Consider the following 16797-nt stretch of genomic DNA (forward strand, 5'->3'; position numbering starts at 1 on the left):
AGAGGATCTGATCGACTATGGAGCCTCGCCCGAGCACGCAGAAAAATAGGTAAGCAGGATGATGAGCTGATCAGGACTAATATGACGCTTAGCGGCGTCGGAGGCGACAGTCCGATCAAGGCCCTTACAAGATCACACAACAATATCATCCTAGTATGTAGCAAGACGCTTAGGAAAGCCAATGTTGCCACATCAAGTTGATTCTAGCATGCACCAATGCTTTTGGTTCGCTCAGTTTCCCCAAAAGACGGGGGCATGTGTTAAGCACCATTTGCGGCACTAAGCAAGGTCGGACGGTCCGGCCTGTGAACAGTCTGGCCATATGGGCGGACGATCAACGATAGGATTAGTTCAGGCGGTTAAACTCCTATCTCCTCGCATATTTATCTCTCTAATCTCGTGGGAGCTGTTTGAGAACACCTAGGAATGGGTCTAGACCTCCCCGCTGATATATTTGAAGGGGTACAACCGATTGAATCACCAACAATCGATCAAAAAATCAATTTATCTTTCGTTCTTTACTTTTGCCCAAGGAGTAGACAATAATATAGCATTCTCCCCTAATCTTCACCTCTCTCTGGCTCTACGTCGTTTAAAGAATTCTTGGTGGCCTGCCGACCACAAGACAAACCCTAGGATGTCTCCTCCTCGATAGGGTCCCTCCCGAGAGTGAGATCTAGGTGTTGTTGGCAAACTTCGTCGCCTCTGCGCATGCGCGGACCGTTAGGCCATCAGTGTGCACCGTCCAGTTCGCCGGTTGAAACCCTAGCCTCTGCGCTAGGTCGCGGATTATCTAGGTCCCTCCCGAGAGTGAGATCCAGGTGTTGTAGGCAAACTTCGTCGCCTCTGCGCACGCGTGGACCATCGGGCCATCAGACGCGGACCGTCCGGTTCGCCGGTAGAAACCCTAGCCTCTGCGCTAGGTCGCAAGTTATCTAGCCCTCAGTCGGTACACATCACAGTGATTGACGCCTAGATCGGCGCCAACACTACTCCATCAGTGGCTCCATCTCTGGCTAGGAGCCCCTGGTGCCGCTACTCTATGGCGTCACCTTTAGCTAGCCCCTTGGTCGACGTGATGGTGTGTCAGGAGATGAGGTTGTTGGGTGTGTCCTCTACGGTCGGCCATCAGAGACCAGATTAGGATTAACCCAACTAACCAAATCCTTAATTAGGTCTTGATTGGGAGGGCCTACGCTAACCTTGGTTGGAGCCCCTAGTCATACGACACTATATAAAGGATTAAGGGGTCTCAGGAAATCCAACGCTAGTTCCTCGGCCTAAACCTTAATCCACACAGAGGCCCAATCGTTTAGGTATCAAAGTGACTAGAAGAGTGACAACCAATGCATCTCGGATCTCGATGCCTGTTTTTCCTCACCAGGGGCAATGGAGGTGACGTCGGCGACAGCAACAACTCTTCACCACCACCTCACTGGACTCGTCAACACAACAACAATGGAGGTATGTTTCTTTATTCCTATCAGTAGAACAGATCTACTCGTCATAGAAGATTTCGCCAGAGGATGGTGACAAGGCCAGTGACCGTGGCGTCTAGAGCTAAAAGTTGGACTGTGCTGTGACGACATGGACCAGGCCCATAGTGGTTCGAATTAACATTTTTTGGGCCAGCATTGCACAAAATAATTTTAGGCTGGGCCATGCTGTGGCTAGATACTAAAAGCTAGGCCCAAAGCACGAGAGGCCGATGATCGTATCGTGCCGGCCTAAGCACTGTTAAGTAACCCTAGTTAGGGTTATGTGGGCAAATACCTGCTTTGCCCCTGAGGGGTCTCACATCTCTATATAAGGAACTTGTACACCCATTCATATTACAGAGAAGAGAAAGAGGCCAGAGGCCCAACCCTACATCATGTGTCTTGTGTGCTCTCTGTCGTGCATTGGGAAGGGAGACGGGTACTCTACAATTTCTTGCGCCTCTACTGCTGACGGAAGGGAAGGGAGCGGATCTGGAGATCCGTGGTAACGTAGTTCTCAACACGTTATCAGCACGTTCTACCTCGACGTTGCTGCGGGATCAGATCTACATCAACTCTTCATCAAGTCGGCAGGTCTTCGGCCTTGCCGAACTGTCCTACGCGACAGACTTCGCTTCCGTTCGCTGAATCAAGAAACAAGGTATAAGATTTCTGTTGGTTCTTCGATTTCTCTTGTTGCGAGTCGTGCGGTAAGAATAAGCGAAAACCGTGAACCTTCCTGTGCGTGTGCTGCGCCCCGTGTAAATCCGCATCGACGGGAGAGCGAATCCTCCCTATGCGCGTCCGTAACCTGCGCAAAGAGGAAGACGAGAAGCGACGCGCTTGTTTGACTGAACTCAGACGACAACGTCTAGCCAGCCCGCAGCTCGCCAAGCGCCACTCCCATGCATGACCTGCCGCCGAGTTAAACGGATCTAAGCGCATTGGGGTGAGAGCTTTGACTAGACTCAATAAGCCATGCAGCTAGCGTTAAAATAGCATCCAATAACAAAAAAAGAGACTTTTCCTTTGTCACGCTCACACATACATGGCTTGCGTTTCCTAGCATGCGGTCGCAGCCTAATCACCAGGGATTTATTTTAATTTTCTCTCTCTCATAAATACTGGTTGAATTAATGAACTTTCAAATAACCTTAATTTATATACATGCTTCATATTATTTATTCTATTTATTTCCTGTTACAATAACAAATAGAATAAAGCATGTTTTATATTATGGTTAATTATTTCCCGCAGTAAATAATTATAGAAAAAATGCATGTTTAAATATGTGAAAATAACTCCATGCACCTGATCTGCTTATGCTTATGCATTAGTTATAGTACTAATTTTCTGCTTTATTTCTCGTAGTAGATAATTAGCAGAAAATTATTAAAATGCATATGAGGATTATGCTGTGTATTTTTGTATCGCTCTAAATATTTATGATACATTGAGATTTTGGACTCACATCGAGCGATTAAATTGTATAGTGGGTACACAGATGTGTCAATCAGACTAAATTATTAATCGGATGAGTTTTGACATTGGCTAAGCATTGGCTGCGCCCTGGCAACACGACATAGTATTTATATCGTACGAACTTGGTTGCGTCATGTGATTGCTATGTTGCACTCTCGTTTAATCGGACCGCTCCCGTTGAGACGGACCACCATCGCCGGGTCGCGTATTTTTCGCATGCCCTGTAGGCATTGTCTGTCTGCCGTGATCATCGGACCACAATTGTGCCTGTTGCGCACGTTGCGTGGACTTATCGTATACCCCGATTATCGAGCCATAATTGTGCATGTTGCGCTTATTACGAAGGCTTGTTATGTTGTCGTAGCCCTGATGGCCGCACACGCGTTGACACCAGACGCTAGAACTTGTACTTGCGTGGATTGTGGTGGGTTGTTCAAGCCCCTGAAGTCACATTATGCGCAACCTTCATAGACAATTTTGTTTGGCTCTATATCTTATTTGATTGTTGTTGTGAGGCATCATATATTTATATATCGCCAAGTGGTCATAACAACTATATCAAGCTATATAGTGCTTGGAAATCTGGGAAATTAAATTAATATATATATAAAACACAGATAAGTTAATTATCTGCTCTCTTATCATGCATAAAGTTTTACTCGAAGTAACCCGAAGGTATATAATATAATGCATGAAAGCCTTTTCGGCATAGAAGACATCACGAATTGGGATTCTATTAGTAAGCAATATGACCTTACCAAATGAATAAAGGCTAGAAATTTCAGTCATATATTGCTCAACCAATTGTTAACACATTGCTCTCTTTGTCGCTGAACGATATAAAGCAAATTCTGAGATAAAAGGACATGTAACCCCTAGCAACCCGGAGTTGCGAGTATATGTTATTCTGAGAAAACATTCACTATGTTGGTGTGAAAAAAAACCATTGTGTGTTCCCGTCGAACCACTTTACTCGTCCTCTCTAGGACCTCTATGCTTGTGTTGCATACATCTCTCAGAATTATAAATACTTATAGTCACTAAATTGACTTGGCATAGTCCGTTGATAGGTATGGTACAACTTTAAGCTAAATAATAAAGGTCAGTCCTAAATGGACATATACCTAGAGTTTATGTAGCAGAACTACAATGAATTCCACCTTTGAAATGCTTACCGTAATATATCTCTGATCTACCAGGAGTAAGAAGAGTAGAAAATAGCCATGAAATCCCATATTACCACAGAGCTTAAAGTGAAATTGGACATTAATATGTCATTGGTTCGTGGCGCCGGAAGATCCATAAGTATTGACCACTAAGCTATTGGTGATGGTAATTTGTGATAAAAATATGAAGATCTTATGGAGACCAGATGTATTCTCCCTAATCTTGACGACTCCTTCGTATGAAAGCAGTATTATCTGTTGTTGAAGATGGATCCTAGGCGGATACCAGTATTGTTTCGTTCTTGCCAAGCAGTTATCATCATTTGCTTCATCAAAAGCTAGTTATATGGTGATTTTCCCAGATAAAATGAATTCTTGGCCTTGCCTGTGCTATTCCAAATCTTCTCTTTTTGCCGAACAACGAAGAGATCGAAATAATGCTTTATAGAACAAATTGGTATATCATATGAGGAGAAATATTTGCCGTGCTGGCAACACCACAAATTATTAACTATTGTTATAAATTCTCTCTCAAAATTATAATACCTAAAAATGTTGCATAATTGATACCCAATTTCATATCGGTATGAGTAATTGGGTAAACCATGGGCAATAATAAAACGAGCTGGACTATACATCTCTGCATATAAAAATCTCTGCTTGGCAGCATTGGCCTGATGCCGTGCACTTTACCACCGTTATATACGCACATATTCTCCTATGTGCTTGAAAGCACAATGCAACCAGTGAATGTCCTTGTGAGCGCTAGACCCTGATGGTCATTGTCCTTGTTGATCTGAAGTCAACTACTTGCTCCAAACGACAAATGGTGTGCATGAGCCCTAAAGTTTTTTTTGTTTTTATGGCTAACATATTGTTGCGCGTATCAGTCTAAATCCTGATGATTGACTGTATATTTGGTGGTAATAATAGTAAGTTTGTAGAATTGTAACCACAAAGCGACTTGTTGTTGCGTGTCTTGCTAGAAGTTGAGACTAATCCTTCACGTTGAAGGACAAATATGTAGTATTCATGCCACTACATCAATCTAAGTCCAAAGCTCACTGCATAAAACCCCTATCTGTAATGTGCGTAAGATTTCCCAAATAAATCACCACAATAGCATACATTGGCCATAAACTAGATGATTGTGGTTGGGGATTTTATCTGTATGCTTTTAGAACATCTCGGCATTAGGGGGAGGAATGTCCATATAGTGTAATGCCTCAATATTCTATTAAACGCACAAAAGCCAAACTGAACCCGTCGTTCGGAGTGTACTCCTGTGTATATGGAGTTTGCCAGAAATCGTTGAGGAGTAACCATATTGGTTTGAATGCTTCTACCTGATGTAGATGTGGATATACCCGGGATTAATATCATATCCACATTTGACTTATTGGCATTTGATCTATTCTGCGGGGACGCCTGCGGATATGATCCATCGGCCTTAGTCAAAGCATATGTTCTGATTGCAGATTCACGTGGTCTGTGATAACTCTCCTTGGATTAATTCACCCTGATGGTGATTTGCCTCACGAAGAGGTTCATCTTAATGATGAAGTTCCTAGCAATGCGCGCAATATCATTGTGCTGGGAATACGGAACAATGAATCTTTCGTTTTTGGGAAACGACGGAGATCATTATTAAATGTGGGAGACAAATATGTCGACACCTATCTTGCCGCTCTAGATTGCAAATGGATCCAAAACAAAGTACTAGGCATGAGTGCTTGAAGCTCTCTTATCGGGTCATTGATAAATGCAATCGAGGCTGAACCAATAATCGCAAAATGAAAGTCGCGAGCTTGAAGTTCGGACATTTATGGGCACTATTGAAATAATGTGTGGTGAATGCGATGGTTCAAGTGGTCTTGTGAGAGACCCATCCCACGTATGTGTTGAATAAACATTGTTCCGCTATGTAATATATCTGGCAAATGGCATGAATTAAAATATGCAGTTAATAGGATTCTGAAGATCCGTCATGAGATCCTAGGAGGACTCATATATTTGAATTATAAATATGCAACATATAAATCTCATACCGAATAATACATTCCTGGTGAATGATCACTCTCCTATGTAGGGAGAATATCTCGTAGTTGAGACTATCGTTCCCAGATGGAACCTATCCAGAAGAAACAAAGTCTGTGTTGAACACCAAAGTTTGATAATCCCTATAAAGGGATAAAGACCCATACAGACCCGAAAAGTAATAAGATGAGGTACCAAAGGACTTGAAGTTCACCGAATAAGCACATGTGCATTCCATGAGTTTTACTCATGATAATTTCCACTAGATGTGGAATTACGGTATCCTCTAAAGCCCTGATGGCAGAAACATATAAGGTTTAGGTGTTACTGGCAAAATATCCCCATTGTGCCAGAATGACAGAATATAACGATGTATCTGATCGATGAAAAATCCCTGATGGGTTACGATCTTTGATGGACTTTTGTTACACCATCATAGATGTTGCAATGGATGAACGCCTGGAGCGATGTGTCATATTTAGAATATGTACTATTGCAACTATATTATCCCCAAAGTCCTATTGAAGGACATGTTATTTGCTTTGCACAACTATGTATAAATTGTGGTGTAAGATAGAAAATGATAGCACCCCAACCTCGTCTATTCTCGTTATTCCAGATGAACAATGAGATATATATCTTGAAGAATATGCTTGAGTTATGAGGGATAACGACTTTGACATATGTCATCGTCAGGGGGAGCGAATGCTTATATTGATCACAACCGTGAGACAATAAATGTCATATTCTATGCCCTGAAGGCGTGAGCTTGATGATCAATATGTGAACCTTTATGAAACTTTCTATCAAATATATAGATCTAGTCGATCGAACACCATCAATCAAAGTGACTTATTTATATTGATACGTGCACTTACTTCGTATATCCTAGAAGTGAGTAGAGGTAAAGTTCCTGAAATAGTCCTTGCAAGGATATGCAATCTGTTTGCTAAATCTTTATGTGCATATACTTCTAGAAGAAGATGTTTTGCCTTATTGATACGGTTTTGCAAGGATCAGGGGAGCACATTTCTAAAAGTTAGCCCTTGTAGAAGATTCGATAAAATCTAGATCTCAGAGGATCGAAATCTGTCCCGATGACAGCTGTTGTACTCTTTTTCCCTTTGTGAGTTTTCTTGAAGTTTCTCACATGAGGTTTTTAACGAGGCAACAAAGTGCAAATGCAATTTGTATCACCATGCTCTCTTTCTCCATATTTTTTCCACTGGGTTTTTCGGAGTTTTAACAAGGCATGTGTTGGTCGCGGTATTCACCCAAGGGGGAGTGTTAAGTAACCCTAGTTAGGGTTATGTGGGCAAATACCTGCTTTGCCCCTGAGGGGTCTCACATCTCTATATAAGGAACTTGTACACCCATTCATATTACAGAGAAGAGAAAGAGGCCAGAGGCCCAACCCTACATCATGTGTCTTGTGTGCTCTCTGTCGTGCATTGGGAAGGGAGACGGGTACTCTACAACTTCTTGCGCCTCTACTGCTGACGGAAGGGAAGGGAGCGGATCTGGAGATCTGTGGTAACGTAGTTCTCAACAAGCACGACACGTACAAAAATATGTATATATATAAAATAATATATCCTCAAAATATTTATAACTTTGTTATAGACTAAAAAATCATATGAGAAAAATAAATCAATGTGTTATATAATTTTGGGAAGAGATAAAAAATATTAAAGCATAAAATAACCATTTAAACGTAAAATTTTCAATTAGTGTCGTGCTGGCTGTCGTGTCTAAGTTTGAGGCACGCATGACTCGACCCATTTTCCTTTATACCGAGTCGTGTTTTGTGCTCTTATTTTCATGCCAGTTCCAAATGGTTTGGCCCAAATTTTTAGGTCCATTGGCGTCCAAGGAGGAGGACTTGGAGCTGGGGCGTCCCTGCGTACGGGTGCAGCTGGATCGCCAAGAACAGTAGTGATTAAATGCTCGCTAGCTCTGTATTTGTGTGCCAATCCTTTTTTTTCAACTGCATGAACTAGTTCCACGACGAGTGCTGGGGCGTCCCTCCCTGCGTACAGCGACAAGTATTCTGATTCTGCCACCACATTTGTTTCTCCCTGAATTAATTTGTGAACTTTTTCTAAACTTGGAACTAATAAGCTTCATTCATGCTGGTGAATGGATGACTGGCGGCCTGTACGCAGCCGGCTGTTCGAGCTTCTGTCGCTGTCGGGGATGCTGACCGACCAGAGCTGGACGGAGATACTCAAGCGCCGAGACATGTACAGGGAGGCGTTCGCCTGCTTCGACCCTAGCGCGGTGGCGAGGATGGAGGAGGACGACGTCGCGGAGATCAGCGGCAACAGGGAGCTGAGGCTCGCCGCGTGTGCAGGGTCCGGTGCATCGTGGCAAACGCCAGCTGCATCCAGAAGGTGGCCAGGGAGCTCGGGCTCCTTCAGCGGGTACATGTGGCGGGGGCCTCACGTGAACCACCGGTGGCCGGTGGTGGGCAAGCACAGGTACCACCACAAGTACGTCCCGTTCCGGACGCCCAGGTCGGAGGCGGTGAGCCGTCCGCCGGCGGCTCCGACTCGTCGGCCCCGTCATCGTCTACTCCTTCATGTAGGCCGCCGGCATGGACGTCGATCACCTCGTCGACTGGTTCCGCGACTGCGTCCGCCTCGCCGACCGCTCCAGTCCCGGGGCATCGCCAACGTCGCCGCGTAGCCCGCCCGGGTCGACCGGCATGTCATCGGACATGCAGCATACACAAACAACAATGCGGCACCACGACAGTGTGTTGACACCTTTTCGGAGGCGCCAATTACTCAAGAGAACCAGCGGCGGTGCTCTCTGCACAGGGGCGGACGGTCCGCGCGCTGGGGCCGGACGGTCCACGGCCTGGTGCGAGGCGGCGGTGCTTTCTGGTCAGGCGCGGACGGTCCGCGGCACAGGGCCGGACGGTCCGCGACCTGGTGCAGGAGCCCGAGTTCCCTGCCTGACGGCCGGACGGTCCGCGCCCTAGGGCCGGACGGTCCGCGCGTGCGCAGGGGCGGCGGAAGACCGCCGACGGCGCCTGGATCTCGCTCCCGGGAGGGACCCCGTCGGGGAGGAGAGATCCTAGGTGGTGTCTAGGCTCGGGCCGGCCGACCTAGACTCCTCTAATCGACGTAGAGCCGAAGAGAGACGAAGAATTTGGGGATTAGATAGCTAAACCTAAACTAGACTAGAACTACTCCTAGGATAAAATGCGAAATAGAAGTTGTATTGATTCGATTGTTGATGATTACAAATCGGCCGTAGACCTCTCTATTTATAGAGGAGGGGGGCTGGACCCTTTACACAACTGATTCCGAGCTAATCCCGCAAATATAGCTAACAACCGTAGCACAAAACTCGGAACCCTAATCTGTTCTGCGCACGCGCGGACCGTCCGGCCCACAGGCGCGGACCGTCCGGACCGCGGACCGTCCGGCCTCAGGGCCGGACTGTCCGCCGGCTCAAAACCGGTTCGAACATATGTCCCCCTGCCTTTTGGTGGAGCTAGGCGAACCAAAAGCAACTAACTCGATGTGATCACATCGGTTTTCTTAGGCATCTTGCCACATACTAGGATGGTACTGTTTGAGGAAACGCCCATTTAAAGCCTTAGGTAAATCCTTGCCTTGTAATGTTTGTAGTAAATAAGCGTTACCAAACATCACCTGTTTCACTTTATAAGGACCCTCCCAGCTTGGCGACCATTTCCCGAACTTTCGGTCTTTATTCCTTAGAGGCAGAATGGTCTTCCACACCAAGTCTCCTACTTGGAATGATTTTGCTTTGACCTTCTTGTTGTAGGCCCTAGCTATCATGATCTTGTCCTTTTCTATTGCTCCCAAAGCTATCATCCTCTTGTCGGTCACCTCATCAATATTATCCATCATTGAATTATAATAATCAGTAGTAGTTAGATCATTTTGTCTGGCAAACCTGACAGCATTCAAACTTATTTCCACAGGTAACACTGCTTCCTGCCCATAGACAAGCTCAAAAGGAGATACTTTAGTAGCACTATGCTTAGATATTCTATGAGCCCATAAAGCTTCAGACAAAATCTTATGCCAATGTCTAGGATTATCAGATACCTTTTTCTTTATCAAATTAATCAACGTCCTATTACTAGACTCGGCCTGTCCATTGGCCTGAGCATAATATGGAGACGAATTAAGCAGCTTAATTCTGTATAATTCAGCAAATTCACGTACCTCCTTTGACATAAAAGAAGTACCTTGATCTGTAGTCAAGGTCTGGGGAATGCCGAATCTATGAATAATATGCTCAGTTATGAACTCAATTACCTCCTTGTGCGTCATGTTCTTTAGAGCAACGGCTTCAGTCCATTTGGTGAAATAGTCAGTGGCAACTAACACAAACCGATGCCCCTTTGATGATGAAGGATGAATTTCTCCAATAAAGTCTAATCCCCATCCTCTGAATGGCCAAGGCTTGATGATAGGATGTAATTCGGCTGCAGGGACCAACTGTAGGTCGCCGAATTTTTGACACACTTGGCACCCCTTGTAGTACTTGAAACAATCAGCTGTCATACTAGGCCAATAAAAACCAGACCTTCGCAACAACCACTTCATCTTTGGAGCTGATTGATGGGTACCACAAATCCCTTCATGTACTTCGGCCATGGCTAATATAGCATCATCTGGGCCCAAGCACTTAAGCAGGACATCATTAACCGTTCGGCGGTAAAGTTCATCATTCATCAAAACATACTTGAAAGCTGTTCGCCGAATGTTCTTATCTGTCCTGATATTGGGATTTTGCAAATAATTAAGTATAGGTGTCCTCCAATCATTTGTATCGGCTTCATTGTCAGCCGAATCGATTAAGAGAACCTTTCTGGTAACCGCGGACGGTCCGGCGTCAACACGCGGACGGTCCGCGGCCTGGGAATTTGGCTCTGCACTAGTTATCAGATTTTCAGTTTTGTGAAATTTCCCTCTCTTTATCCGATAACCCGATGCATCTTGTGCCAAGTTGTTAGCTCTATGATTCTCAACTCTAGAGATATGCTGAATACTGAATTCATCAAAAGAATGGATTATGCTCCAACATTTCTCAAGATAACTATTTAGAGTACCATCAAGACATTGATATTCTTCTAACACTTGTTGGACAACCAGCTGAGAATCACCAAATACCTTCACATGTTTTACTCCCATACCATTTAACAGTTCTAAACCGAATAGGAGGGCCTCATATTCAGCTTGATTATTAGTGCAATACGTTTCCAATCGGCTAGAGAAGTCAAAGGAGACATTACTTGGTGAAACAAGCACAATGCCAATTCCTTGCCCTTCATTGCAAACCGATCCATCAAAATATAAAGTCCAAGGAGTAATAGTGAGGTATGATATGTCTAGTTCATGAATATCATTAACCCGATGTTCTACAATAAAATCTGCTATGACTTGGCCTTTCATAGATTTCAATGGTTCATAAGCCAAGTCATATTCTATAAGTGCATAAGCCCACTTACCAATTCTACCACTCATAATTGGGTTATGCAACATGTACTTGATTACATCGGCTTGACCAGAAACAGTGCAACGACTAGACAGTAAATAACATCTACATTTGGTGCATGCATAAAACAAGCATAAGCATAACTTTTCAATAAAAGTGTACCTTGTTTCAGCATCCACCAACCTTCGGCTTAGATATGTCACCACATGCTCCTTCCCCTCAGTTTCTTGTGTCAGAACAGCCCCAATAACCTTGTCTTCAGCTGCAATGTATAATCTGAATGGTGCTCCTACTTGTGGTGCTTTTAACACGGGAGCCGAAGACAAGTATTTTTTAATGAGATCAAATGCTTTCTGCTGCTCTGCCCCCCAAGTGAATTCAGCATCATTCTTAAGCCGAAGGACGGGGGTGAAGGCATCAATCTTCCCGGCTAAGTTAGAAATAAACCTTCGTAAATAATTCACCTTGCCAAGAAACCTCTGCACTTCGACCTTACACGTCGGAGGCCCCACATTCCGAATAGACTTGATTCGGTCAGGGTCTATTTCTATACCATGTTCATGGATGACAAATCCTAAAAACTTACCAGCCGACACTCCAAAAGCACATTTACGTGGGTTCATTTTTAAACCATACCAACGCATTTTATCAAAGGCTTTGCGCAAATCAGCTATATGAGAACTAAACTCAGCCGATTTGACTACAATATCATCAATGTAGACTTCCACAGTGTTTCCTAACAACTCATGGAAGATCAGATTCATAGCCCTCTGATAAGTAGCACCAGCATTTTTAAGACCAAATGTCATGACAACCCATTCAAATAAACCAATGAAGCCTGGACATATAAAGGCCGTTTTAGACGCATCTTCTTCGGTCATGAAAATCTGATTATATCCGGCATTACCATCAAGGAAGCTAATAATCCTATTTCCTGATGCATTATTGATTAATGTATCGGCTATGGGCATGGGATATTCATCCTTAGGAGTTGCTTTATTTAAATTACGAAAATCAATGCATACTCTAAGCTTACCTGACTCCTTCTTCTCCACCGGCACAATATTGGAGACCCACTCTGCGTATCTGCAAGGTCTAATAAAATTAGCTTCTAGCAGCCGGTGGATTTCGTCCTTGATTCGTGGGAGAAGATCTGGACGAAATGTTCTAGCTTTCTGCTTGAAAGGTCTGAAACCAGGCTTAATAGGCAGCCGATGTTCGACAATTTCTCGGCTTAGTCCAGGCATTTCAGTGTAATTCCAAGCAAAACAATCTGAATATTCCTTCAATAGACCGATCATCTCATTTCTAGAATCGGTCTCCAGGGTCTTGTTTACAAAAGTCGGCCTTGGAGTTTTACCATCTCCTATGTCAATCTCCTCCAAAGGATCGGCCGATGTAAACCCCTGTCCTAGTTTATCAAGATCTCTGAATTCCTCTATCATGTCTCCTACAGAGGAATCAGATGATCTTTGTGTGATGGCGGAATTTCCGGTCTCGGGGACCGGGTCATCCGTAATACTGTCTTTTCGCTGTGGTAGATGCTCGGTCTTAAAGTCCGAACTCTTTTGTGAAAGACCAGACCATCCGGCCTTGGCGGCCGAACTGTCTGTGACCAAAGACTCATGAACTTTGTGTGTATTCATCATTTTAACTTTATTTAGGATTTAGCCGATTCTCCATCGGCTCTAGCATTACAGGAATGAAACCTTTCTTATCTATACTTATGAATTGATAATCAGAAAAGTCTACTCCTGTGAGACATGTAGCAGTCTCATAAGTCCAGAGTACAGGGGCATCGGCCACAGCGATGCAGGCCGATACATCAGCATGTACTTGTTCTATGTCATCGCCTACCCATTGTATCAGCATTTGATGTAATGTAGAAGGTATACATTGATTGGCGTGAATCCAATCTCTGCCTAGGATTAAACTGTAATTTCCTTCTACATCAGCGACGAAGAATGCAGCAGCAAGGGTCTTAGTCCCGATGGTTAATTCAACGGACGTGACTCCCCTGGCTTTGATCGAACTATCAGTTCCAACACCGCTGAGGGTCATGTTGGTCTTGACAAGTTCGTCATCTTGTTTACCTAATTTTCTGTATAATGAATAAGGCATTAGATTTACAGCCGCCCCTCCATCTACCAACATCTTAGCAATCGGTATCCCATCAATGTGGCCGCGCACGAAGAGCGGCTTTAAATGATTTACCGATTCTTTTGGTTTAGTAAAGGCGGCTTCTTTAGGACCAAAATCAAACTGGGCAACAACAGGTTCATCGTCGCCGATAATAGTACAATCGGCAGAAAATGTAATAATATTTACATCCATACCTGGGCGTTCTGGAGAAGCCTCGTAGTCGACCAGGTCTTCTCCCAGCAGGTCGTCCTCTTCCATTGATGTTGTCGTGTCGTTGGAGGCTTCCTGGTGAACGGCGGACGGTCCGCGTGTGGGGGTCGGACGGTCCGCGCTTGGTGCAGGTTGTCCAGAGACTTCCTGGTGAACGGCGGACGGTCCGCGCGCAGAGGCCGGACGGTCTGCGCCTGGTGCAGATTGACTTTCTATTTCTGTGGCCGTTTGTTTTTTCTCAACGGCCTTCGGTCTCCATTTCTTTTGTGGTGGCGGGTATAGTGGATGTGTGTCATTAAATGTCTTTTCCGCCTCCTTCTCCTGGCTCTCCTTTGCTCTTAGGCGCTGTAATTTTCTCTTTTGGGATCGTGTCAATCCCGCTGGGCACCATCGAGGCATGGAGTATTTTGGATCAGCTGTTTTGATGGTAGCTGTATCCTTTTCTGTTGTGTTGGCCGATTCGCCGAAAATCATCGGCCCTTTATTGTCTCCCTGTATGACAACATCTGCAGTGCCTATTTTGATGATGTCCTTTTTTGTTGTTCTTTGAGTTGCTACAGGCATATGCCCCCCTGCCGGATTGGTCGGCCTAGGAGGCCGAGTAGTCCGGCAATCTTGTTGGGCCTGTGCCTGGTGACCAGATTCAGCAGCGCTCAATCGGTCTTGCACTGGCGGCGCCAACCTATCAAAAACGGATGTTTGGGGTGCCCCCCAGGTGGGGTACTGTGGCATCCCAAATGGATATGGTGGCATGCCCCACATTTGATTTGGGACATATGGTGGGGGTAAGTATGTGTATGGATATGGCATAGATGGATAAGGAGGTGGAGGGGTCCATGTCGGTATGTTAGGTCTCAATTGTACAATAGGACCTTTCATTTCTTCCGATTGGTGAGGTGGTCCAATCGGCCTGACCTGACGTTGCTCATGAATGGGTGAGCGGGGTCGCTTCGGTGGCCGGTCACTGGGGCCGGCCTTCTTTTTCACATATTTAGACAACAATTGATCGAAAGTTGGGCCAGGCTTGATCAGCCGACCAGCTGCTTTAAATGTATTTGTTTTCCACGTACCTATCTCTGGTCGTCGTGGTTTGAAGGTACGTGGTCGCTGCGAGTCCTGAGTACGGCCGGACCGTCCGCCGGAGCTCTCCGGACCGTCCGGTGGGGTCCCGGACCGTCCGCGCCTATGTGTCGGACCGTCCGGGATACGCAGCACGGGTTCCTGCATTTGTCTCCCTGTCTGCGCTTGCCCCCCAGTGCTGGAGGCTGTGATGGTCACCTTTAGGGTCTCCCCTCCATCGGGAGTCTTCTCGGCTACCACTTTTCTGCAAGAAACTTTATGATCCTCATCGGCCTTTTTAGAATTGCCGATGATTGCCTCTTTGCCTTTGCTTTTATCGGCCGTGTTTGGCCGAACCAGGACTTTCTTGCCCTCAAAGTCGATCACGTTCATTGGAAAGGGCTCTGTATCCACCTGCATTTCCTGAAATTTCAATCGTCCCTCATTAATGGCCGATTGAATCTGTCGTCGGAATACATTACAATCATTAGTGGCATGAGAAAATGAGTTATGCCACTTGCAGTATGCACGACGTTTTAGCTCGTCGGCGGATGGAACAGTGTGATTTATTTTAATATTGCCATTTTTGAGTAATTCGTCAAATATTTTATCACACTTACCAACAGGCAACATTAAACGTAAACTTAACCTCCTCTTGCCGTTTCTTTTGAACCGGCTGCAAGGAGGAACAAGCCGAAGATTTGGCCTGTTTTGGCCAAACCATTTCAGCAGCATATACTTCGGCTGATTCGTCATCTGAGCTACTTTGGTCGTATTCTACTATATGTACGTTGTGACGCATTGTTTTAGCAGTTTCTTTGCTCCGGCTTTCGCAAGCCAAAGCCCTCTGGTGTAACTGTGCTAGTGTAAAAAATTGGATGCCTTCTAATCTCTCTTTTAAATAATATCGTAGACCATTAAAGGCTAATCCTACTAGCTGTTTTTCTGCTAAATGAATTTGAAAGCATCGGTTTCTTGTATCTCGGAATCTCCGGATGTAATCATTAACCGATTCATCTTTTGTCTGTCGCAATGACACTAAATCTACCAAATCCAACTCATAGTCACCGGAGAAAAAATGATCATGAAATTTTTGTTCTAGATCCCCCCATGATGAAATGGAATTAGGAGGTAAAGTGGCATACCATGCAAACGCGGTTCCTGTTAAAGATAATGAAAATAAGCGCACGCGAAATGCCTCTGTGTCGGCCAATTCTCCCAATTGTGCTAAGAACTGGCCTATATGTTCACGCGTGTTTTTCCCTTGGTCACCCGAAAATTTTGCGAATTCGGGTATTCTAGTTCCCTGTGGGTATGGGTGATGGTCAAATCGGCTGTCATAAGGTTTCCGATATGATTGCCCCCCAGGGACCATGCTTACTCCGAGCTTATCTCGGAACGCCCCGGCTATTTCTTCCCTCACTATATCAATGGCAGCCGGTGCAAGACCACCGGCTCTCTGGTCAAACATAGGTGGGGTTGGTTGCATGTTGGTATGTTGTCGTTCCCCCCATTGGTTTGAGCTACGTGGTGCATTGCCACTTGCCCTATATGGTTCGTATGTTTGATCGCTCCTTTCCGGCCTTCTAGGTGGGGCCGGAAAGTTTTCCTGGGTTCTACATCTCGCATTAATAGGTTGATGCATTGTATAGTGCAATGGGAAGTGTTGCTGAGACGGGTGAGGATTCAGGTAGCAATCCTCCTCAAAAAGGTCATGCGCGGACTGTCCGGTCATTGGC

At 45.1% G+C, this 16797-nt stretch overlaps 1 pseudogene; it reads left to right on the forward strand.

Annotated features, from left to right (window-relative positions):
* The first annotated feature begins 1389 nt into the window (after window positions 1-1389).
* LOC103655839 (DNA-3-methyladenine glycosylase 1-like) lies at window positions 1390-8851 on the forward strand (annotated as a pseudogene).
* Window positions 8852-16797: the final 7946 nt, after the last annotated feature.

This window comes from Zea mays, chromosome 4 (assembly GCF_902167145.1).
Source record: "Zea mays cultivar B73 chromosome 4, Zm-B73-REFERENCE-NAM-5.0, whole genome shotgun sequence".
NCBI classification, from domain to species: Eukaryota; Viridiplantae; Streptophyta; class Magnoliopsida; order Poales; family Poaceae; genus Zea; species Zea mays.